General features: G+C 40.4%; 2 long non-coding RNA genes across 2 annotated transcripts; both read left to right on the forward strand.

Moving 5' to 3' along the window:
- The first annotated feature begins 7,695 nt into the window (after positions 1-7,695).
- On the forward strand, positions 7,696-20,472 carry LOC110902618. The gene is made up of 3 exons (XR_002571273.2): positions 7,696-7,845; positions 18,940-19,027; positions 20,363-20,472. It is a non-coding gene; the product is annotated as an uncharacterized LOC110902618 (long non-coding RNA).
- Positions 20,473-22,776: 2,304 nt separating this feature from the next.
- LOC110902617 lies at positions 22,777-25,742 on the forward strand. Its single transcript, XR_002571272.2, has 3 exons — positions 22,777-22,926; positions 24,200-24,287; positions 25,523-25,742. It is a non-coding gene; the product is annotated as an uncharacterized LOC110902617 (long non-coding RNA).
- The last annotated feature ends 1,623 nt before the right edge of the window (positions 25,743-27,365 follow it).

A 27,365-nucleotide genomic window follows, 5' to 3' on the forward strand; every position in this document is an offset into this window, starting at 1 on the left:
CTGTCTAAGGGACAAATCTGGATCTAAACTTTTAGTCTAGTTAGTGTTTGCCTACTCCATTCGCCTCTAGGGTTTCCCTCAGTGACGTCAAGCGATGAGTGAGAGAGACGAAAAAGGCAGCTGGAAAGACGTTCCAGTCAAAAAGATCAGGAGAGGAAAAGGAGTAAAAGGAGACAGCAACTTCAAAGGGCCGATAACGAAGTTTTACGTTACAAACCTTCCTTTAGGATTAGGGCTGTAAACGGACCGAACGTTCAGCGAACAGTTCGTGAACCGTTCGGCGGGAAGTTCGTTTATGTTCGTCCGTTGAATAAACGAACGAACATGAACAAGAAATTCCGTTCGATTAGTTAAATGAACGAACATGAACAAAGGTCTCGTTCGTTCAATTGTGTTCGTGAACGTTCGGTAAGGTGTTCGTGAACATTCGTTCATTTGCGTTCGTTTATGTTCGTATGTTCATGTTTTAATTAAAGATTTTTATACTTTCATATATTTTATCTATACTTTTTATACTATTAAACTTTTATTTATATCATTACCCTAACAATTAAACTAGGAAACCCTCTTTCACCTTGTTTATGCACCATTTCCCTTTCTTTTCTCATTTTGAATATGATCTACCTCCGTTCCACAATAAGGGATTCAAGTTCTAGTGCTATTCTCTGGGCCATCCACCTATATCCTTCATCGCGTTCGCCAAATTTATTTGTGTTCGCTTGTGTTCGTGAACCGTTCGTGAACACGCTCATTTCCTTAATGAACGAACACGAACATAAAATCTCGTTCGGTAAGTGTTCATGAACTGTTCGTGAACACATTTATTTCCTTAACGAACGAACACGAACAAGGCCTCGTTCGTGTTCGTTCGGTTCGTTTACAGCCCTATTTAGGATGTATCCCATGGGAGGTTTCAGAGTTTGTTAGGGTTTTTGGGGAGGTGACGGGGGTCTACATAGCCAAGAAAAAAGACAAAGAGGGGAGAAAGTTTGGTTTTATTAGCTTTAGAAATGTCGTCGACGTGAAAGAGATGGAACGCGCATTAAACGGAACGAAGATGGGGGGTTACAGACTCAAGGTTAACTTGGCCAAGTTCGCCACGGAGAACGAGGGGCTGCATGGTGAAGTTCCAACGAAAGACAAAGGAAAGTCCAAGGTTATCGACAAACAGCCGCAGGTTAACAACATTTTCAATCACGCTTACGTCAATAACGAAGGGGGTAAGTCGTTCAAAGACCTTTTCACCGGTTCAAATGGAGGTGTAGGTGAATCGAGTTATCCGAAGCATAATGAAGACGGGACCGGGAGTATGATTTCTAAACCTGATGACACGTTGGCATTCAAGGAAATTATGGGTAAAGCCCTTGTGGGCAGATGCAGGGATTTAACGACTTTAAGAACGCTAAATGTTTTACTAGCTGGAAGTGATCTTCAAGGAGTTTCGTTAAGTTACATCGGTGGTCTCTCAATGCTTTTAAAGTTTGTGGATGAGTCTGTTTGTACCGATTTTCTTCTAAACCATTCAGTTTGGGATCCTTGGTTTTCGTCTCTTGACAATTGGAACGGACAATCTCTTCCATTCGAAAGGTTGGCATGGGTTAGGGTTCAGGGATTACTGATTCACTTGGCAGACAATAAGGTTTTCGACTCGATAGCTGGGCAGTTCGGGAAAATAGTTCACGGGTCCCAAATTACGGCGGACGACAACAACCTTTCGGCTAGTTGGATTGGTGTTTTGGTCGGAGTGGGAGATCGGATTCAAGAGCACAGGACAGTTTGTTGGAAGAAAAAACAGTTTCATGTCTGGATCGAGGAAGAGTTAAGTGAATGGATTCCGGATAGTGTCGGGGAAATGGTGAGCCGGGGAAAGGAGGAAGAAGTCAGACCAGATAAGGGTATTAACGATGATGTCGTCGGAATGGATAAGCACTCCCCGGAGATACGCCAACCGACAAAGATTAACGAAGGGACTGAGGTCTTGGGAGAAGAGAACATTCTAGGAAATTTCAATCAAACAGTTAATGTTGTGGGCGACGTTTCAATCTCCCAGAATGTTGATGTGCAGGAAAATCTTCGTGGGGCCCAAGATAACGATGGAAGGGTCACCAGTTGTAATAATAGTATTTATTATTTTATATCTACTGACAATAGTGGTAGGCCCAAAAGGAAAGCTAGTAGAATCAGGCCCAAAAACAGGGCCACTACCCAAACAGACTGTGCCAGCCCAAGCTCGGAGAATAGACCCAAAAAACGTAGCAGGGAGGATGGGGATTCTTTTTTCGCTTTTGACCTTAATAAAAACGTTGCTGAAGAGCAGGTGGAACAATCTTCAAGGAACTTTCCCAGTAACAGTATGGCCAATCCAGAAATTATTGTGGAGCAGGAAGCCTCGGATGTTGTAGTGGATCCGGGTTCGAGTCATGACGGAAATCCAGATGGGGGTGGAGACACAGACGTTTGCCTGGTGGATATTGTGCAAGACTCTTATGAAGCTTCAGTTGAAGAGGAAATTAGGGAGACAATAAACATCGGGAACATTGTGGGAATAGATCTCGTCAATCACAACAGCCTTATTGGTAAGTCAATTAGAGGAGAAGGGATCAATGTGGTAGACCAATGAATTTTATGTCTATAACATCAGAGGAATTTTGGGGGATGCTAAAGCAGCTTGGGTGAAAGATCTGAGGATAGCCAATAAAATTAGTGTTATTGCATTCCAGGAGACGAAAGTCTCGAAGGTGTCTAACTCTGTCCTTTCTAAAATGTGGGGTAATAGGAAGTTCGAGTCTGCTTCAGTAGATCCGATGGGTCTCTCAGGAGGTCTGGTGTGGATTTGGGACCCTAAGGTTCTGAAGATAGTGTCTGTCATTCAGCATAGATTCTTGTTAACCATTAAAGGCTTGGTGGTGGGTAGTGGTGATCCAATTAACCTAATCAAGGTCTACGCTCCACAAAATACATCGGATAAGTTGCATCTGTGGAACGAGATATCCAATTCTATTGATCCAGCAGAAGGAATGTGGGTTATTGTTGGTGATTTTAACATTATGCGTTCTCAGGAGGAAAGGAAACGCTCCAAGTTTAAGCCGGTATGTTCCGAGAACTTTAACAATTTCATTTTTGACAACGGTTTGTTGGAATATCTGATGCAGGGTAGGAAGCTTACATGTTTAAGGGATAATGGGAGAAAACTTAGTAAGTTGGATCGATTCCTGGTTTGTTCTGAATTTTTCAACAAATGGCCATCGGCTTATGTTAGAGTTATGCCATATCGTCACTCGGACCATTGTCCGATCATCCTTGAGTTGGTTGATTTAAAGTTCGGGCCACGGCCATTTCGGGTTTTCAGTTCTTGGATTGGGAAACCAGGTTTTGAGGAGGCAGTGGAAGGGTTCGAGAATTTTGATCCTCCTGATAAGTGTCTCACCGCTAAATTTGCTAGAATTAAATCGTTCCTCAAAAAGTGGCGGGATGATTTTTTGGCTAAAGAAAATGAAGTCGAAAAGATGGGGTTTTCTGAACTGGAACAGATGGAAATTGACATGGAATCTAGGGACCTTTCAGAAGAAGAAGAGTGGGTTCTGGCAGAAAACAAGAAAATTATCAAAGAGATTGAAGATAGGAAGAACCAGGATATTAAACAAAGAGCTCGGACCAAGTGGGCGATTGATGGAGACGAGAATTCCAATTTTTTTCATGCTTTGGTGAATAATAGGAAAGCCTCGAACAATATGCACGGTCTCTCAATTAATGGAGAATGGTGTACCAAGCCGGCAAAGATTAAGAAACAAGTCCTTTCTTTTTTTCGAGATAAATTCAAGGAGTCAATGAAGACGAGACCCGTTCTATTATGTCACAACATTAAAAAAATCTCAGAGGTTAAGAGTAGTATGCTTGATGATCCATTCTCGAAGATTGAAATCAAGGAAGCCATTTTTGATTGTGGAGACGACCGGTCACCGGGACCCGATGGTTTTAATTTTAAGTTTATTAAGCATTTTTGGGAATTGTTTAAAGAAGATTTTGCGAGAATCTTTGTCTGGTTTCATAACACAGGAGAGATAAGTAAAGGAAGTAGCGGTTCGTACATTGCTCTCATTCCCAAAGTTTCCGACCCGGTATCTTTAAACAACTATTGGCCGATAAACTTGGTCGGAGTTATCAGCAAGGCTATTTCCAAAGTGTTGGCTAATCGGATGAGGAAGGTTTTAGATGGATTTATATCCGAATCCCAATCGGCGTTTTTAAAAGGAAGATTCATATTGGACGGGCCCCTCATTGTTAACGAACTCATCTCTTGGATCAAGAAAAGGAACTCGAAAGCTTTTTTCCTTAAGATAGACTTTGAAAAGGCATACGACAACGTTAATTGGAGGTTCGTGATCAATACGCTTCAGCAAATGGGATTTTCGAATAAATGGTGCAATTGGATTTCGGGAATTCTAACGTCAGCAAGCTCGTCCGTCTTAGTTAACGGAGCGCCAACTTTTAATTTCAGATGCAAAAAAGGTATGAGGCAAGGGGACCCGCTTTCTCCGTTTTTGTTCCTTGTGGTTATGGAAGCTTTATCGTGTATGTTGAATCGAGCTAGAGAGGCGGGAATGATTAATGGAATTGCGACCCCTAACCATGGGCCGATTCTTACTCACCTTCTGTACGCCGATGATGCTATTGTAGTGGGGGAATGGTCTAAATCGGAAGTGATGAACATAGTTAGAATCCTTCGGTGTTTCTTCGTGTGTTCGGGTCTAAAAATTAACATCGATAAGTCAAATCTCTATGGGTTAGGCGCGGATATGGCAGAAAGCGGGGTTTTGGCTAATGAGGTTGGTTGTAGACCTGATTCTCCTCCTTTTAGGTATCTTGGGCTAAAGGTTGGAGCCAATATGAATAGAATCAACAATTGGCAACCGGTTTATGATATTTTTCGGTCTCTCCTAGCCAATTGGAAGTCCCATCTTTTGTCGATTGGGGGTAGGTTGGCCATTATCAAATCGGTGCTGGAAAGTTTACCTTGTTATTATTTTTCTCTCTACAAAGCTCCAAAGAAGGTAATATCGGATTTGGAAGCTATGATTAGAAATTTTTTATGGGGAGGAGCTATAGAAGAAAGGAAGATGCATTGGGTTAGTTGGGATTGGGTTTCGCGGCACAAGAAAGACGGGGGATTAGGCTTGAATAAGCTCATAGAGGTGAACACGTCTCTTTTTGTTAAATGGGGATGGAGGTACAAAACGGAAAAGAATTTCTTGTGGAAAAGAGTCATTGATGCGCTTCATTTCTCCCGGGTCGGATGGGAATGTATCCCTTTTAAAAAGTTATTTACAGGAGTCTGGAATAATATTGCTAAAGTTTTTATAAACACAAAGGTTGGAGGCACACCGCTTAGGAACTTCATGAAAGGAGTGGCCGGGAACGGTCGTGATATTGCATTTTGGCTAGATTCATGGGCTACTAACGAACCGCTCAAGCATTTGTACCCGGATCTTTTCAGACAGGAAACAAATAAGAAGTGTAAGAAGTGTGTGGTAGCGGACAGGATCTCGATGCATGGTTCGGTCAGGGTTTTCGATTGGAGCTGGAAAGTCCAGCTGGCCGATTCGGGGCTGCTGGCAAGACTCCAAACTCTGTGTTCTAGTCTGGAACAAGTGCTGATTTCGGATTCCAGCGATTCCTGGAAGTGGATGTCAGATCAGTCCGGTACCTTCTTGGTGAAAGCCGTGAAGAGGATCCTCAAATCTGAAAACGTGAGTCTCAACGGATATGTTATGGAGTGGTGTAAGTGGATACCGGCTAAATGCAATATTCACTCATGGAGGATGGAACTTAACAGGATTCCAACCAGGGAGGCTTTGAAGAAGAGAAACATCCAGTTTGGCGACTCGTTGTGTCCTTTTTGTGGCTCGGACGAAGAAACAACTGATCATCTTTTCATAGCTTGCTATGTTGCATCGAATATTTGGAATGGAATTAGTGTGTGGTGTAAGATTCCGAATATATTTGCCTTCTATATAAAAGATCTTCTTGATTTGCACAAATCTCTCGGGGCTTCGGAGAAAAAGAAGGAAGCGGTTCAAGGTATTGTGAGGATTGCTTGCTGGAGTTTATGAAGAGCCAGGAATAATCTAATTTTTTCTAACATCCCTTACAAGATAGAAAAAATCATTAGCGAGGTTAAGGCTATGGGTTTCTTATGGTATTCGAATAGATCGAAATTCAAAGACATAGATTGGGTAGAATGGAACACTTTTGTTAATATGTAATCGCTAGCTTGTTTGTTGGTTTTTGGTTGGCCCGGTTTGGGTCGGCCTGTTTGTGAATGAAGTTAATTTTCAAAAAAAAAAAAACGGGATAGCAATGCAACTTTTTGCACGTTTACCTTCTATTCTAATGTAATTTGCATTTGGTTCGTAATAATAATTAAATTAAAAACTTTCATAAAAAAAAGTGAATAGATATCGATTCATTATACCCTTATACAATTAGTAACTTGGGTTATGTCTTATTTGTTTAAAAGTCACACTCTTTCATTTTAGAATTAAAACACAATGGTTTGGATGAAGGGTTTACAAATATATCACACTCCTTTAAAAAGTCACAACCCTTCAAACTAATTTTAAATATATTACTTCTTACGAAAAAACACAACTTTTATATATATTCACAACAAATTTTAGCATATAATTTCTCCTCCGTTTTCTAATAGATGACACATATACTATATCAATTGTTTCATGGTGAGAATATATCATGGTGAAGCGGTGCATCCGTATCAATTGTTTCATCACGAACTCAACAGTTACAGTTTACGGTTGCGTCGTTTCTTTTTATGGATGCGCCGCTTCACCAAAAGTCGCAACCCTTATTGAACAATTGTATCAGTTGAATTCATGATGATTTGACTAACCTTACATCATCATCATTGAACACCCTCTACAATCTTCTTCATCGTACAATGGGCATATCATTTAAATCCTTATGTTTCTACACTTTCGTCTCTCATCAAAATCGTGAATCAGGCAGTTTGTTTAATAATGCCGTGGTTTCAAGTAAATTAGCGCCATCATCAACCACTAATATGATAGCGGTTGTGTTTGTTATAGCGTATTATGATATACGAAGAACAAGTTTGTATATTGTATTTCAGATTATCACCCTACAAACCACGCCTTTGTAATGTACTGTGTTTAGTTAAGAGAGAAATGATTTATTGGGGGTGGTGTGTGAGCTTATGTAATTTCTTGGTTGGGTACAATCTTTAAGCATGGCGGATGGGTAACATGCAAGCATCTTGCGTGGGGTACAGGGATTGACAAACTCACAAACGAACCCACTTTCGGTTAAAAAGAAGAGAAATACATAGAGGAGTGTTATTCGGCGTTGACCGGGTTAATAAAAAAAAGAGTCTGCATGTAGCATTGGGTTTGGTCTTAGTTCTGAACTGCATTCTAATTTGTAGTGCAATTGTTTTGGTTTAACAGCGCGAACAAAATTGGTGAGGTGAAGTGTAACGCCCCAAAACTCGAATTATTAAAATTGTTAGTAAGACCCCATGTCTAATAAAATAGAATGTAATAACTACGTTATTATACCTATTCAAATGTTTAGCAAAACAAGCAAAGGTATAAACTTGAGGGACCAAAGATGAACAAGGGGAAAGTTATGTTTTAAATTAATAAAAACACACACAAACACACACATCTCGTGTGTGTTCTGGAACGATCAGAAGGGGCTCCATAGGAGCCAAGCCCTAATTCTTCAAAAGCTTCAAATCAAGGGATGATTCAAGGCTCAAATTCGCAAATAAACATGGAATAATAATCACCATCACAAGGGGATCGTAAGGTATGTCTTAGAAGTTAGATTGGTGATCTTTCACGAAGTGGGTTTTGATGTAAATCGCGAATTTGTATGAAATTGAGAATGGGTGTGTGTTAGAATCATCATATTGGACATGGGTTATGCATGATTTAGGTTAATTCGATGTTTTTGGATGAAACCCATTTGTTATGATGAAGATGATGACATGGGTGAATCATCCATGTCCAATTTTGTCACACCCCCAAAATCCCACACGCGGAGTACCACCGCTTGGGAGCGTGACTGACCAGGATCAAGCCACCAATCATATTGAACATGTAATTAAATAGTAAAAGTTATCCATCAATACGAAAGGTGTTTATCAAAACCAACATAAGTAAATGTAGCGGAAGCATTTATGTAAAACCCAACATAAGTATTAATGTTTTGTAACGTCATAAATAAGTAATCACGATCCATCTGCCCACAACGACCTGCTCCTCCTTGTGCAAGCTCCATAAGTACCTAAGGTCCTGCAAGGCATGCAGCAGAGAGTCAACAACTAGTTGACCGAGTTCACAGAAAGTAAATGCGTAACAGTAAGTTCATGAGTATCAAGTGGCTCTACTGGGCCAATATAGGTTTCTATTGGTGGGGGCTTCCCATGTTATTAATCCACTAGACTATGCGTAACCATAAGTGTTCTTCACAACCGAGAACAGTAATACGTACAAGTTTACGTAGGATTTACGTAAGTATCCTTCACAACCGAGGATAGGGTACGTGGGGTTTACGTAGGTTTTACGTAAGTGCCTGACACAACCGAGGCAGTAGTGAGTATCCGTTCACGCAGGTTTTACGTGAGTATCCTTCACAACCAAGGATAGTGAGTAACTTAGTTATACGTAGGTTTTACGTATGTGTCCTGCACAACCGAGGACGATGGTTTGGTAGTCTAGTAACAGTGTCCGTATGAATCTATTCAACCTTATCCTTATCGATCCCATTCCCAACACCCCGGGAATCCCATGCCTTGGTAAGAGTGTGAACTCACCTTGGATTGCTCGGCAGATACACAAAGAGGGTTTCTTGAACTAAGGGTGGTCAACCACGTCCTAACAGGGTTACCACACAAGTCAGGTTTTGACTTCAAGTAATGCACGTATGAATCACATAAGTTAGCAAATAACGTGCACGTAATAACTATAGCAAACACGTATAACACGTAAACAGTCAATGAGCACAACGAAACCATACTTGTGCGTTTTAATCATTAGCCCAAATGTAATCGGCCCAACATAAAAGAAGTCCAATATCATAAATGATCTAATAACAATGCGGCCCTAATAGCATGCAACCAACTTGTGCGGTCCGGTCGATCTTGTGCGACCCGGACGGGTTGTGCGATCCAAACAAGCCCAACCCAAATAACCATCCGGCCCAACAGTTAAGTAAACGTATGACTTGTGCGATTCAGGTTCTCTTGTGCGGCTAGGGTACCTTGTGCGACTGAAGTCTTGGGCTGTCCGGCCCAGGGCTCTAACAGTCCAAATCTGAACCACGGCCCAACACACAGGCCTTGTGCGACCAGGGGCCTTGTACGAATGGGCTCCCTTGTGCGAGTGGCTTGTGTGTTTGGGTGCTTGTGCGACTAGTTCCACATCCAGGTTTTATGTCATTCGGTTACACATTTAACAAGTTTCCAATTTACACTCTATCCATTAAATCACCACTAACAGTTTACTTTCATGCCATATTCGATCAAATCAAGCAATTTACATTAATTTCACATGAACCCTAATAATTCATTTAATCATAACAACTCATTAACATCATCAAATCAAACCGTAAGGTTAACATCAAGTCCTTAATTCATCATGCAACAACTCATTATCAAATCCTACTAATTATACGAAACCAAACACACCACAGCCGATTAATCATGCATCCGGTCTAAATTATCATCATCATCATAATACGATTATCAACCTATATTGATCCATACATACTAAACATGTAAACCGATTTATCAAGAGTACCAAATACGGTTCATATTGTTCATCATAACAATCCACCCTAATGGTTTTTAATAAAATCATATAATCATAACATCATTCAATCAAGATATCAATATCAAAACACTAACCGATGAAGAGGGTGATCCGATCAACAAACAGGAAGTCTTCGAGGTGCTTGAACCGGCTGCCGTGAGTTCGTGAGGGTGAGAGAGAAAGAACTAGGGTTTCTTTTGTGTGTGAACGTGTTTAGCAACAAATGAGGAATAATCCTTCCTAGTGTGTGGGTTGTACGCATAAGAGAAAGAGTAATGGGCCGGCCCTTGCTTGGGCTGCCCTTGATCCGGAAACAAGGAATACGGCCCTTAGTGGGCTTGTGCGATGGTCCGCATGCAAGTGTAAAGCCCAATGGCTTGTGCGATTGTGTGTAGTGTTGTGCGTTCGGGTTTCTGTAACTTATATACATACAACACATAACGTATCATGTACACAATCATTAAAACACATATCACATAACATTTAATAATCGTTCACTTAGTCAATCAAGTTCACATATGTTACACAATGATAGGTCTAAAGTTCGAGTTGTCACATTATCCCCAACTAAAAAGAAATTTCGTCCCGAAATTTGGTACGCACTCACTGAGGAAGCTAGGTAAGTTCAATCGTTCGTTCACTGATTTTCCTGGGGTGTCACATCCTCCCCCCGTTGATCTGGAATTTCGTCCCGAAATTCCGCAGTAGTAGCTTCAGCCTCAGTAGTGGTTGCATTGGTTCCGAATAACTGGGGGTACTTTTCTGTCATCCTGTCTTCGCGTTCCCAAGTGTACTCTGGGCCACGTTTGGAGTTCCAACGTACTCGAACAAGAGGGATTCTCTTGTTTTTGAGGACCTTCACATCCCGGTCCGTGATTTCAACTGGTTCCTCGACGAACTGCAACCGCTCGTCGATAGTGAGTTCTTTGAAAGGAATGATAAGGGTCTCATCTGATAGGCACTTCTTCAGATTTGACACGTGAAAAACATTGTGAACTGCCCCGAGTTCAGCTGGTAGGTTCAATCTGTAGGCTACCTTGCCAATCTTTTCTATGATTTCGAATGGTCCGACGTATCGCGGATTCAGTTTGCCCCGTTTGCCAAAACGTACCACACCCTTCCAGGGTGAGACTTTTAGTAAAACCCGGTCCCCGACCTGAAATTCCAAAGGCTTTCTACGCTTGTCCGCGTAGGCTTTCTGACGGTCGCGTGCTGCCGCCATGCGTTGTCTTATTTGTGCAATCTTTTCTGTGGCGTCCACTACAATCTCTGGACCCGTGATCTGGCTATCCCCCACCTCTGCCCAACAGAGAGGTGACCGGCATTTGCGTCCGTACAATGCCTCGAATGGAGCGGCTTGAATGCTGGTGTGATAACTATTATTATACGAGAACTCCACCAAAGGGAGATGCTTTTCCCAGCCGTTGCCGAAATCGATAACACATGCCCGAAGCATGTCTTCAAGAGTTTGAATCGTTCGCTCAGACTGCCCATCCGTCTGAGGATGATATGCTGTGCTCATGTCTAATCGTGAGCCGAAAGATTTGTGCATTGCTTGCCATAGTTCTGACGTGAATCGTGCATCCCGATCCGAAATAATGGAGGTGGGCACCCCGTGCCTCGAAACAACTTCCTTGAGATAGATGTCTGCGAGAGTGGAGAACTTATCCATTTCCTTTATAGCTAGGAAGTGTGCAGACTTGGTGAGTCGATCTACGATCAACCATATGGTATCATTCCCACGCTGGGATCTAGGTAGGCCTGTAACGAAATCCATGGAAATTTCTTCCCATTTCCATTGAGGTATCTTAGGCTGCTGAAGTAGGCCCGCTGGTTTCTGGTATTCAACCTTGACTCTCGCACAGGTCAAGCACTTGCCAACGTAAGTAGCGATGTGGGCCTTCATGCTAGGCCACCAATAAGTAGTTCTGATGTCGTGGTACATTTTGTCCGACCCTGGGTGTACCGAGTAACGAGACTTGTGAGCTTCGTCCATCACAAGTTCGCGTAGACCGCCATAAAGTGGGACCCAAATACGCCCTGTTACATAGTAGGCGCCGTCTGCCTTTTGTTCCATTCGTTGTCGTGAGCCGCGTAAGGCTTCAGCTTTGACATTTTCTGGTTTCAATGCTTCTACCTGAGCATCTCGTATCTGTGCAGGAAGGCTAGACTGAATCGTAAGCTGTAGCGCCCGCACGCGCCGAGGTAAAGTGTCTTTCCGACTGAGGGCGTCAGCCACAACATTGGCTTTGCCTGGATGGTACTTGATAGCGCATTCGTAATCGTTCAGTAGTTCAACCCATCGTCGTTGACGCATGTTCAAATCCTTTTGCTTAAGGATATGCTCGAGACTCCTGTGATCGGTGTAAATCGTGCACCTGGTACCGTACAGGTAGTGTCGCCATATCTTAAGCGCGAAAACAACAGCTCCCAGCTCTAAATCGTGCGTCGTGTAGTTCCGTTCGTGAATCTTGAGTTGGCGCGAAGCGTAAGCAATAACCTTATCGCGCTGCATTAACACACATCCAAGTCCCCGAATGGATGCATCACAATAAACCACGAAGTCATCTGTGCCCTCTGGCAGAGAGAGGATAGGTGCACTGCAAAGCCTATCCTTTAGGTGCTGAAAAGCAGTTTCCTGGGGATCTCCCCAACGGTAGGTGACACCCTTCTGTGTCAGTAGCGTAAGCGGCTGAGCAATCTTTGAAAAGTCTTTAATAAACCGTCTGTAGTAACCCGCCAAACCCAAGAATTGGCGTATTTCCGTTGGAGTACGTGGTGCAGGCCAGTTTCTGATCGAATCTACCTTGGATGGATCGACATGGATCCTATCCTTGTTCACTACGTGGCCTAGAAATTGGACTTCACGAAGCCAGAAGTCGCATTTCGAAAACTTAGCGTACAGCTGTTCCTTCCGTAGGAGTTCCAGAATAAGGCGTAAGTGCTGCTCGTGCTCCTCCTGACTCTTGGAGTAAATCAGAATGTCGTCGATGAAGACAATGACGAACTTGTCAAGATAGGGTTTGCACACCCAGTTCATAAGGTCCATAAATACGGCAGGTGCGTTCGTTAACCCGAACGGCATGACAAGAAACTCGTAGTGACCGTAGCGTGTTCTGAAAGCGGTTTTAGAGACGTCCTCCTCCCGGACTCTCAGCTGATGATAACCTGACCTCAGGTCTATCTTCGAATAGTAGCACGACCCTTGCAACTGGTCGAATAAGTCATCTATGCGTGGAAGAGGATAACGGTTCTTCACCTTCACCTTGTTGAGTTCACGGTAGTCGATGCACATTCTGAACGTACCGTCCTTCTTTTTCACAAAAAGTACTGGAGCTCCCCAAGGCGAAGAGCTTGGACGAATGAAGCCCTTTTCCAAGAGCTCTTGTAGCTGCTTTGACAGTTCCTCCAATTCTGATGGAGCTAGACGATATGGTGCGCGAGCTATTGGTGCTGCTCCTGGAGCGAGCTCGATTTGAAATTCGACCTGACGGTGAGGCGGTAAGCCAGGTAAGTCTTCAGGGAACACCTGAGGGTAGTCACGTACAATTGGAATATCCTCCAATTTCTTTTCCTTTACTGATGCGTCTGTAACGAGTGCCAGAATGGCAGTGTGCCCCTTTCGTAAGCATTTTTGAGCCTTCAAGAAAGAGATGATGCCAACCACAGCACCACTCTTGTCGCCCTGGACTTCGAGAGGTTCTCGACCAGAACGTGGAATACGAATGATCTTTTCGCTGCATAATATCTCTGCCTGATGTTGGGACAACCAATCCATCCCTATGACGATGTCGAAACTTCCCAAGACTATGGGAATAAGGTCGATGGAGAAAACTTGACCGGCTAAGTCGATACTACAACCCCTGACTATCTGCGTGGCTTCTAAACTTTTACCATTAGCTAGTTCTACGACGTGTTTGGTGTTTAGAGGTGTTGATGTACGTTTTAACAATTTACTAGCTTTCACAGAAATATAACTTGTATCCGCGCCCGAATCAAATAAAACAGTAACATAAATATTGTCGAGGAGAAACTTACCCATAACTACGTTGGGATCGTTCACTGCGTCGCCTCGACCTAGTACGAATGCACGACCCCTTGCCTTGTTGCCGTTGTTGTTTCCCCCGTTGTTGTTGTTGCCATTGCCCTGATTGTTATGGTTGTTGTTCTGGTTCCTGTTTAGCTGAGGACAGTGCCTCTTGAAGTGACCTTCTGCCCCACACTGAAAACATACTTTGTTGCCCTGTTGCTGATTCTGATGTGCCTGTGGCTGCTGCTGGTTCTGGTTCGCAGGACGAGGGCTTCTACAATCCTTAGCCTCATGACCCATCTTGAGGCATCTTTGACAGCGACCCTTGTTACACTGGCCACCGTGCTGTCTGCCGCAGTTGTTGCACTTTGGGAGGTTTCCTCGATATCCGCCCTGCCTGTGACTACCTGAGGAATGCTGGCTGGGACTCTGATAACTGTCAGTCTTCCGCTGCTGGGCCTGAGACTGAACTGAAGCTGATCCCTTGCTGGAATCCCCATCCCATTTTCTCTTACTGTCACTGGGAGTAGCAGGAGTAGCTGAAGTAGTAACGGTAGCAGTAGCGCTGATACATTTAGGCAGTTTGTTCTGATCCACTGCCTGGTCTGTGATGCGGTGAGCGAGGCGTTGAATATCCTGGATGTTATCAAGATTAGCCGAAGTAACGTGGCTCTGGATCTCTGGCGCCAACCCTTTGAGATACAACTCAATGCGCTTAATTGGAGGGTCCACCATAGTTGGACACAGCACGGCCAGTTCGTTTGACCTTTTGGTGTAAGCTTCAATCTCTGATCCAGTCATCTTCAGATGGTAAAACTCATCCTCCAGCTTATGGATGTCTTCCCGAGTACAATACTCCCTCTTGATCAGTTCCTTGAAATCATTCCAGGGTGTGACGTTAGCAGTTGCCAACCCTAAGATCTGAACTTGGGCGTTCCACCAAGTTAGTGCTATTCCTTCCAGCGTGCCAGTGGCGTATTTCACCCTGCGAGCCTCAGGGCATTCACACATTTCGAAAACTGACTCGAGCTTCTCAAACCAGTGGAGGAGTCCAACTGCCCCCTCTGTGCCGCTGAAAGTACTTGGACGACAGTCCATGAAGTTCTTGAAAGTGCAGACAGGTTGCTGCGCGTGTTGACCTATTGTGTACGAATAGGACGAGATTAAATACGAGAGTTAATGCAGGATCTAAGGATCCTAGTATGAGTCTATACTGCGGGGTATACTACCTGCTTGAGCAGCTGCAAGTGCCGCAGCAACTTGAGCTTGAACGAGAGCCTCTAGCTGGGCTTGAGTCATGTTCACACGTCCGGACATGATCTTCATTGTAAAAGTAGCGTAAGTGAGAATGGTTCACGGGTAAGGCGATGACAGAAAAGTGTAAGCACGTAGGTATTCTCATGTAATAAAGTCATGTGTATCTAAGCGTAATGCGAGCAAAGTTCTAAGCAGTTCTAGCAAACAGGCAATAAACATAAACCTTATTACCTAGGATGTCGAGTCTTGCACGTGGAGCGAAGCGTCGTTGTGGATCGTTGAGAGCACTGTTCTGGTTATAGTCTGGTTTTAATAAAACGTTTTCCCCATATTAAAACCAAGTTCTCTATAACCAATGGCTCTGATACCAATCTGTCACACCCCCAAAATCCCACACGCGGAGTACCACCGCTTGGGAGCGTGACTGACCAGGATCAAGCCACCAATCATATTGAACATGTAATTAAATAGTAAAAGTTATCCATCAATACGAAAGGTGTTTATCAAAACCAACATAAGTAAATGTAGCGGAAGCATTTATGTAAAACCCAACATAAGTATTAATGTTTTGTAACGTCATAAATAAGTAATCACGATCCATCTGCCCACAACGACCTGCTCCTCCTTGTGCAAGCTCCATAAGTACCTAAGGTCCTGCAAGGCATGCAGCAGAGAGTCAACAACTAGTTGAGCGAGTTCACAGAAAGTAAATGCGTAACAGTAAGTTCATGAGTATCAAGTGGCTCTACTGGGCCAATATAGGTTTCTATTGGTGGGGGCTTCCCATGTTATTAATCCACTAGACTATGCGTAACCATAAGTGTTCTTCACAACCGAGAACTGTAATACGTACAAGTTTACGTAGGATTTACGTAAGTATCCTTCACAACCAAGGATAGGGTACCTGGGGTTTACGTAGGTTTTACGTAAGTGCCTGACACAACCGAGGCAGTAGTGAGTATCCGTTCACGCAGGTTTTACGTGAGTATCCTTCACAACCGAGGATAGTGAGTAACTTAGTTATACGTAGGTTTTACGTATGTGTCCTGCACAACCGAGGACGATGGTTTGGTAGTCTAGTAACAGTGTCCGTATGAATCTATTCAACCTTATCCTTATCGATCCCATTCCCAACACCCCGGGAATCCCATGCCTTGGTAAGAGTGTGAACTCACCTTGGATTGCTCGGCAGATACACAAAGAGGGTTTCTTGAACTAAGGGTGGTCAACCACGTCCTAACAGGGTTACCACACAAGTCAGGTTTTGACTTCAAGTAATGCACGTATGAATCACATAAGTTAGTAAATAACGTGCACGTAATAACTATAGCAAACACGTATAACACGTAAACAGTCAATGAGCACAACGAAACCATACTTGTGCGTTTTAATCATTAGCCCAAATGTAATCGGCCCAACATAAAAGAAGTCCAATATCATAAATGATCTAATAACAATGCGGCCCTAATAGCATGCAACCAACTTGTGCGGTCCGGTCGATCTTGTGCGACCCGGACGGGTTGTGCGATCCAAACAAGCCCAACCCAAATAACCATCCGGCCCAACAGTTAAGTAAACGTATGACTTGTGCGATTCAGGTTCTCTTGTGCGGCTAGGGTACCTTGTGCGACTGAAGTCTTGGGCTGTCCGGCCCAGGGCTCTAACAGTCCAAATCTGAACCACGGCCCAACACACAGGCCTTGTGTGACCAGGGGCCTTGTACGAATGGGCTCCCTTGTGCGAGTGGCTTGTGTGTTTGGGTGCTTGTGCGACTAGTTCCACATCCAGGTTTTATGTCATTCGGTTACACATTTAACAAGTTTCCAATTTACACTCTATCCATTAAATCACCACTAACAGTTTCCTTTCATGCCATATTCGATCAAATCAAGCAATTTACATTAATTTCACATGAACCCTAATAATTCATTTAATCATAACAACTCATTAACATCATCAAATGAAACCGTAAGGTTAACATCAAGTCCTTAATTCATCATGCAACAACTCATTATCAAATCCTACTAATTATACGAAACCAAACACACCACAGCCGATTAATCATGCATCCGGTCTAAATCATCATCATCATCATAATACGATTATCAACCTATATTGATCCATACATACTAAACATGTAAACCGATTTATCAAGAGTACCAAATACGGTTCATATTGTTCATCATAACAATCCACGCTAATGGTTTTTAATAAAATCAAATAATCATAACATCATTCAATCAAGATATCAATATCAAAACACTAACCGATGAAGAGGGTGATCCGATCAACAAACAGGAAGTCTTCGAGGTGCTAGAACCGGCTGCCGTGAGTTCGTGAGGGTGAGAGAGAAAGAACTAGGGTTTCTTTTGTGTGTGAACGTGTTTAGCAACAAATGAGGAATAATCCTTCCTAGTGTGTGGGTTGTACGCATAAGAGAAAGAGTAATGGGCCGGCCCTTGCTTGGGCTGCCCTTGATCCGGAAACAAGGAATACGACCCTTAGTGGGCTTGTGCGATGGTCCGCATGCAAGTGTAAAGCCCAATGGCTTGTGCGATTGTGTGTAGTGTTGTGCGTTCGGGTTTCGTGTAACTTATATACATACAACACATAACGTATCATGTACACAATTATCAAAACACATATCACATAACATTTAATAATCGTTCACTTAGTCAATCAAGTTCACATATGTTACACAATGATAGGTCTAAAGTTCGAGTTGTCACAAATTTTGCTTAATATTGATGTATTTTGATTTGCATGATGGGTTCTTGTTAGAGGAATTAAAAGAAATGTAATACTAGTATGTTTGATGTTTATGCATGAATGATTCGTGTTGATTAGGAAGTGGAATTTGATGAATTGTGTATGAGATTAGGAGATTGTGCATGAACTAGTTGTACTTTATGTTTAGAAGGTAGTACATACACCAAAGGCATGATGATATTATGAAGAACTTAAGTTTAGATCACTAGTAAGTGATTAATAATGTAGTAGTGAAGTGGGTTTTAGATAATGTGATGTAAATTGATGATTTACTTATGTTAATGATGTTTAGAATCAAACATGTGTTTAGTGATGAATTTGATTATGCTGATGCATGTGTTATGTATTAGGTTTTGATAGTAATATGATGAAGGTGATAATGTAATCTTGTTTGAATGAAAGGATTCATGAGGTGAATATGGGGAGAATATGCTTAAATTGCTTGTACAATGTGCTTAAATGTTAGTACGCACGCCAAGTGTTTGACAAAATGACTAGGTGAAGTAGAAAGTGAAATTGTATGCAAGTTGTAAGTTTACATGTATAAGAAAGCGATTGTGATGAAAGTAGTAGTTACTAACTTGAAAAATGTGCTTTAGATGGAACTCGTATATGAATTCGGGTTGAAGGTATATGTTGGTCAAATTTATACATTAGGAGCTTGTACATTGTGTTTGAACGGGTAAGGTTTGCTATGTGGTCTACTAATCCCTTAATTACGGTCAAAAGTGAACATGTACTAAATATATATATAGCATATGACCTCACTAGCAAAGGATGATGTTACGATTATGTTAAGTTGATTATTATAGGAAGTGGTTGTCAAATGTAGAATTATGAAAGTATAAGTATGTAAGAATTGATTATGTGTTATGTGTGGTAATGAATTTGGAACTCGAAGATATTGAATAATGTGGTTGACAAATCATGTCTATGCGTGTTAGTGAAAGTCAATATAGATAAGAGTTGGAAAATGTGTGTTAATATGAATGAGCATGAATACTAACATTGTCATGCATGACGACATGAAAGAATAGGAAACACACAAGCGTGGACCAAGCATGGAAGGCTAATGGGTCAAGATGAGGCAGGGAAGCGGTCACGAACACGGATGCACAAGGTAAGTGACTTCCGACTCACTTCTTAGTATGCATGTAGAATTTTCATGTTCATGATTGTGGGGATATTATGTAAGGTTATGTAATGATGAAAGTATTAAGGTAAATTAATGGGTTTAAACGGGTCGAATAATTATGTATAAGTAAGGTAGCGGTAATGAAATTCGTAAAGATTACGGACCCGGGGCAAAGATTCTTAGTCTAAAATGCAGGGAAAGGTTTTACGGACAATTAGAAACAAGTTATGTTGAAATATGCATGAACGGGTCAAAATTTGGTAAAAGGGAAGTAAGCCGAAGGCATAAGAGTCATAAAGTTAGGTAGTCCAAATATTGGATTTTCACTCCATGTGATGGAGAATTAAATTACGGTCACGTAGGAAAAAGAATCGGGTAAAACGGATCAAAAACGAGTAAGTTATGCGAGTTTTAGTATTAAAAACAAAGGCTGAACTGGGCATCACCGTAGCTTACGGTGCCCACCGTAAGCTACGTTAGGTGCTGGACATTTAATTCTGCCGTAAGGCAGACTATTTATACCGTAAGCTTTTGGGGCCACCGTAAGCTACGGTAGCCACCGTAGCTTACGGTGGAGGTCAGGTGTAAAAGTATGGTTTATGTAATTTCTTCGTTTTTCTTCGAATTCGAACCCCGTGAACCCATTCCAAGCCTCGTTAAGTTTTTATAATGTTCCTTAACCCTACCAAATGGCTTGGTAAGTTACGGATGAGTATGAAACTCATTTTTAAGATCCGAAACATACCCGATAGATATTTTGAAAGCGTTTAAGATGTGCGAATAAGAACGGGGTATGTAAGCGAGTATGCGGGGTAATGAATTAAGTACGTGGGTATGTATGTATGTATATATAGATTTCATTAGTGAATGTATGCAAGTGTATAGTTATGTTTCGTTTTGAGTATGGGTGTAAGTATGTAGATATGTACGTATGTAGATATATATATGTAGGTAATGGTGTAAGTGCGTACGCGAGTAGATATGTATGGGTGTAAGTAATATGTATTTAAGTGTGAAGGTGCATACGCGTGTAGGTGTGAACGTATATATATGTGGATGCCAATATGTATGTATAACCGTATGCCAGTAGGTAATTACGTATGCTCATATGTTTTCAATACGATTGAGTATTGATGCTAATAACAGTGTACCTTGAGAATGAAGAATAATGCAGGTACAATGTTGAAGTCTCACCGGGAAATGGATACTCAGATGGAAATGCCTAAGTGCAAAGGAATAACGGAATAGAAAGTAAAAGTGTATGAATCTTGTTGCGTTCATAATGTGTACTAACGTTTGAATTTTGTATGGTAAGTGTAGGTTGTACGAGTCACGGAGGATCACTGAGGTGTGGAGATCGAAGACCGAGTCACAAGTTAGATTGTACGGGAATGTTTGAATAACTAATTTAGTAAACATAGTTTATGTTTCTTTTTCGTAAATGAGTTTCGATTGATGTATTCATTGTAAATGTGTCACCTTAAAATGAATCCTCAAGTAAGTTAAGACGTTCATAATGAAAGAAATTTTATGGCATGTCTTTTCCGCTACGTCTTTTCAGTTAAAGCGTGTTAGGGTGTAACAAGTTGGTATCAGAGCCCTGGTTTGAGGGAAATCAAGTATGAGGAGGTAAATACTTGAACTCAAACCTGTGTGCTCTTGTGATAAGGACCCGTACAATCCAAGACTCGATCAAGATCTAAGGGTAGAAGCCAAGGTAAGTATATGCTTAAGTATGCATTTGAGGATAACTAACAGTATGTTATGTGTAAGGTCAGCATGATTGCTGGGAAGGGATGATCTGTAAATGCGGTCTAGCGCCGGCACCAAGGTATGTAATATGACATATTGACCGAGGTACGTAGATTTAGCTTATGGGTGCATGAAATGGTATATAATTAAGCAAGTGAAAGAAAATTTTAAATGAAATATAATAATGGTATGGTAAGGAAGTTTTAGAAGTGTACACGTGCCGAAACTTAATTCTGCGGACATAAGGTGGTGATTACACGAAGACACGAAACTAGTATGTGGATTGTGTACCCGGCCAGTACACAAGAAGCATATGACGTTCGTGAGACCGTGATAGTTGTCACAGGTATGCCCGTTAGAATTAGGTAGCTGGTGGGCGTGTGGGTGAAATGAGTAATAAGACTCTCGGGAGATTGAGAGTACTATGTAAGAATGAAAAGTGTGAATGATAAGAATGAAGAATGTTGAATCTGTAAGACGGTACGGATCAACAATGTATGAATGCAATGCTTGAATCCGCAAGACGGATTCAAGGAATGAAATGTATGAATGCAATGCTTGAATCCGCGAGACGGACGACGGACTCAAAGAATGAAAGATGTGAATGCAATGCTTGAATCCGCAAGACGGATTCAAGAAATGAAATGTATGAATGCGAAAATTTGGATCTGCAAGACGGATTCAAGAAATGAAATGTATGAATGCGAAAATTTGGATCTGCGAGACGGATTCAAGGAATGAAGGATATGAATGCAATATCTGAATCCGCGAGACGGATTCAAACATAAAAGCAATTAAGTGTACGAATGATAAGTATGAATCTGCGAGACGTATTTAAGGACGAAAGAATGACCATAAATGATATGCGAACTTAAAATTTGAGTTAAGAAAAGAAAATTTTGATTAAGCCACATATTAGATACGTTGTTAATTGACTCGTGTGAGTCGGAATGAATGACGGGATACAACCCGAACGATAACTTAAGTATGGCCGGGAAGGGGAAGTTTTGCAAAAAGGTTAATGAAATAATTTTAAGAATAAAAGAATTAGGAGCATTTAAAACCCCAAATAAAATAAGTATGGAGAAGAAGTAATAATGACGAGTATCGATGGAAAGTGCTAATTTTGATGTTGGGCTTGTTGGCCATGTTCATTTGAACAAGGCATTGTTGAAAGGATGCGCATAGGCGGGTGCTCAACAAATCAATGGAAGCAATCAATGTAAGTATTACATGAACCCATGAAGAAACGGGCCGACTCGGGCCACAAATCGTTGGCATACACGACGAAGTCAAGGTTAGTAAGATGTTTAGCTTGTGATTATAAGTAAGTATTGATATAAATAAATGATTATAGTATGCCTATGATGATATGTTGACCTCTCGTATAAACATTAAGATAATTAGAAGTAACATTAGTAATGGAATACTAAGGATGTCTCAAAGCGAATAAAATGAAAGATTGTACATGATGTATGAGTAGAATGAAATAAATCGATTTATTTCGATATATGAAGGTAATATGCTTAAATAGGAAGCTAGAGACAAGCCGTAAACTTAAAATCAATACGAGTAAGAATTGTATACTTTTGGAATAAGTCCAATGAATGAAATGCTAGGGATGATATGTGCTAGAAACTAGCAATATGAAATGAAGGACACTAATAAGAGCTCTGGAATAGAGTCTTACATAAGTATTGTGAATGAACAACTTGAAAGGGGTAAGAGTAGAATTGGTTTGATTCGAATAAGGAAGGTTTCGGGGACGAAACCTCATTTAAGGAGGGTAGACTTGTAACGCCCCAAAACTCGAATTATTAAAATTGTTAGTAAGACCCCATGTCTAATAAAATAGAATGTAATAACTACGTTATTATACCTATTCAAATGTTTAGCAAAACAAGCAAAGGTATAAACTTGAGGGACCAAAGATGAACAAGGGGAAAGTTATGTTTTAAATTAATAAAAACACACACAAACACACACATCTCGTGTGTGTTCTGGAACGATCAGAAGGGGCTCCATAGGAGCCAAGCCCTAATTCTTCAAAAGCTTCAAATCAAGGGATGATTCAAGGCTCAAATTCGCAAATAAACATGGAATAATAATCACCATCACAAGGGGATCGTAAGGTATGTCTTAGAAGTTAGATTGGTGATCTTTCATGAAGTGGGTTTTGATGTAAATCGCGAATTTGTATGAAATTGAGAATGGGTGTGTGTTAGAATCATCATATTGGACATGGGTTATGCATGATTTAGGTTAATTCGATGTTTTTGGATGAAACCCATTTGTTATGATGAAGATGATGACATGGGTGAATCATCCATGTCCAATTTTGCTTAATATTGATGTATTTTGATTTGCATGATGGGTTCTTGTTAGAGGAATTAAAAGAAATGTAATACTAGTATGTTTGATGTTTATGCATGAATGATTCGTGTTGATTAGGAAGTGGAATTTGATGAATTGTGTATGAGATTAGGAGATTGTGCATGAACTAGTTGTACTTTATGTTTAGAAGGTAGTACATACACCAAAGGCATGATGATATTATGAAGAACTTAAGTTTAGATCACTAGTAAGTGATTAATAATGTAGTAGTGAAGTGGGTTTTAGATAATGTGATGTAAATTGATGATTTACTTATGTTAATGATGTTTAGAATCAAACATGTGTTTAGTGATGAATTTGATTATGCTGATGCATGTGTTATGTATTAGGTTTTGATAGTAATATGATGAAGGTGATAATGTAATCTTGTTTGAATGAAAGGATTCATGAGGTGAATATGGGGAGAATATGCTTAAATTGCTTGTACAATGTGCTTAAATGTTAGTACGCACGCCAAGTGTTTGACAAAATGACTAGGTGAAGTAGAAAGTGAAATTGTATGCAAGTTGTAAGTTTACATGTATAAGAAAGCGATTGTGATGAAAGTAGTAGTTACTAACTTGAAAAATGTGCTTTAGATGGAACTCGTATATGAATTCGGGTTGAAGGTATATGTTGGTCAAATTTATACATTAGGAGCTTGTACATTGTGTTTGAACGGGTAAGGTTTGCTATGTGGTCTACTAATCCCTTAATTACGGTCAAAAGTGAACATGTACTAAATATATATATAGCATATGACCTCACTAGCAAAGGATGATGTTACGATTATGTTAAGTTGATTATTATAGGAAGTGGTTGTCAAATGTAGAATTATGAAAGTATAAGTATGTAAGAATTGATTATGTGTTATGTGTGGTAATGAATTTGGAACTCGAAGATATTGAATAATGTGGTTGACAAATCATGTCTATGCGTGTTAGTGAAAGTCAATATAGATAAGAGTTGGAAAATGTGTGTTAATATGAATGAGCATGAATACTAACATTGTCATGCATGACGACATGAAAGAATAGGAAACACACAAGCGTGGACCAAGCATGGAAGGCTAATGGGTCAAGATGAGGCAGGGAAGCGGTCACGAACACGGATGCACAAGGTAAGTGACTTCCGACTCACTTCTTAGTATGCATGTAGAATTTTCATGTTCATGATTGTGGGGATATTATGTAAGGTTATGTAATGATGAAAGTATTAAGGTAAATTAATGGGTTTAAACGGGTCGAATAATTATGTATAAGTAAGGTAGCGGTAATGAAATTCGTAAAGATTACGGACCCGGGGCAAAGATTCTTAGTCTAAAATGCAGGGAAAGGTTTTACGGACAATTAGAAACAAGTTATGTTGAAATATGCATGAACGGGTCAAAATTTGGTAAAAGGGAAATAAGCCGAAGGCATAAAAGTCATAAAGTTAGGTAGTCCAAATATTGGATTTTCACTCCATGTGATGGAGAATTAAATTACGGTCGCGTAGGAAAAAGAATCGGGTAAAACAGATCAAAAACGAGTAAGTTATGCGAGTTTTAGTATTAAAAACAAAGGCTGAACTGGGCATCACCGTAGCTTACGGTGCCCACCGTAAGCTACGGTGGGTGCTGGACATTTAATTCTGCCATAAGGCAGACTATTTATACCGTAAGCTTTTCGAACCCCATGAACCCATTCCAAGCCTCGTTAAGTTTTTATAATGTTCCTTAACCCTACCAAATGGCTTGGTAAGTTACGGATGAGTATGAAACTCATTTTTAAGATCCGAAACATACCCGATAGATATTTTGAAAGCGTTTAAGATGTGCGAATAAGAACGGGGTATGTAAGCGAGTATGCAGGGTAATGAATTAAGTACGTGGGTATGTATGTATAGATTTCATTAGTGAATGTATGCAAGTGTATAGTTATGTTTCGTTTTGAGTATGGGTGTAAGTATGTAGATATGTACGTAGGTAGATATATATATATGTAGGTAATGGTGTAAGTGCGTACGCGAGTAGATATGTATGGGTGTAAGTAATATGTATTTAAGTGTGAAGGTGCATACGCGTGTAGGTGTGAACGTATATATATGTGGATGCCAATATGTATGTATAACCGTATGCCAGTAGGTAATTACGTATGCTCATATGTTTTCAATACGATTGAGTATTGATGCTAATAACAGTGTACCTTGAGAATGAAGAATAATGCAGGTACAATGTTGAAGTCTCACCGGGAAATGGATACTCAGATGGAAATGCCTAAGTGCAAAGGAATAACGGAATAGAAAGTAAAAGTGTATGAATCTTGTTGCGTTCATAATGTGTACTAACGTTTGAATTTTGTATGGTAAGTGTAGGTTGTACGAGTCACGGAGGATCACTGAGGTGTGGAGATCGAAGACCGAGTCACAAGTTAGATTGTACGGGAATGTTTGAATAACTAATTTAGTAAACATAGTTTATGTTTCTATTTCGTAAATGAGTTTCGATTGATGTATTCATTGTAAATGTGTCACCTTAAAATGAATCCTCAAGTAAGTTAAGACGTTCATAATGAAAGAAATTTTATGGCATGTATTTTCCGCTGCGTCTTTTCAGTTAAAGCGTCTTAGGGTGTAACATGAAGGTGACAAATTGGACGAGTTAGACTAGACGTTGGCTTTTTGTGGTCAACTGTGGCGGTCAAGGAGGAGATGAGCAAGAAGAACAACAAGCCATCAGAAATAAGGAACTGAAACTGAAGTGAAGGTGTGTTTTGTAGTGATTTTAGTTTTTCATCGATAGTTGTGGATAAAGAGCTTCAGATGATTGAAGTTATGGTGGTTTGGCAGGTTGAAGAAGAAAACACAAGGAAATTGACAAACTAATCCCTAATGCAATCACTGTTTTGGTTGATTATCAAGTACAGTAAGTCAAAACATGGACACTAATCTCTTTTTCGGTTCAATAAGTCAAAACAGGGACAAAAATCTCTATTTTTGTTCACTAACCCATGTGGCGTGGCCAAAGAATATGTTAATGTTTATTGCAATTTGCAATGTGGATTTGTTATGGAAATTCTTGAATTGATAAAGATACATACAAAGTCTACAACCCCAAAACGTTTTGCACTTTATATATGTTTTCCTTAGAATTGACTTGACGCAATGCTCGGGCGGCGTGGGATCTCTATTATGGTTCATCAACCCATGTCGACTAAAGACATTTATAATCAAAATCTCACCGCAACGCGCGAACTGATATATTTGATTAAATGGTTTAAAATGAACCGATGAGTAACATATCAAAACCTATTTTGATTAAATGGTTTAAAATATTGTAAACATTATAAGTAGAGTGCATTTCAAGGATTGTCTTTATACCTATTTTCATGCACTGTCCTTTATGTTCAAAATTGACGAGTTTTGTCCTTTATGTTCTCATATCATACACGTTTTGTCCTTTAGGCTTAACCCAGATAGTTTTCTCAGTTAAATTTAGTCATGTGCTTTGCACATGAGGGCATTTTTTGTCAATTCAAAGGTTGCAGAAGCTTTGAGTTGTAAATCTACCGTTGAACTTACCTTTGAATTGACAAAAATGCTCTTATGTACAAAGCATATGACCAAATCTAACTGAAAAAATTAACTGGGTTAGGACTAAAGGACAAAACGTGTATGATATGAAAACATAAAGGACAAAACTCGTCAATTTTGAACATAAAGGACAGCGCCTGAAAATGAGCATAAAGATAAAGGACAATCCTTGAAATTCACTCTTATAAGTATAATGGAGTTTTAACCTATTTCATTATAGTCCAATTTTAATTAACCCATCCGATACATTTCCATTACCATTACCAATATATAGGAAAAACAACGTTTCTTACTATATCATTTATGTTTTCGTGTGACAATGATAAAAAAAATGTAATTTTGCAATGTGAATCATACTTGGACAATCTATAAAGCATTTCATGCTCGGTGTCATAATGAAAGAAGGCTTTGCACCTCCTATATACACTGATACTAAAGACATTCATAATCAACATTCCGCCGTAACGCGGGTCAACGTTAACTCGTATAATAACAAAAATCGAAAGTCCTGTACATTAGAAACTAAGTTTTTAACGGTTAATACATATAGTACCATGGTTAAATACATTTATGAAGCTAACCCTTTATAATTACTGCTACTTATAATATTAAATTTAACCCTTTT

Source organism: Helianthus annuus, chromosome 13 (assembly GCF_002127325.2).
Source record: "Helianthus annuus cultivar XRQ/B chromosome 13, HanXRQr2.0-SUNRISE, whole genome shotgun sequence".
Lineage (NCBI taxonomy): Eukaryota > Viridiplantae > Streptophyta > Magnoliopsida > Asterales > Asteraceae > Helianthus > Helianthus annuus.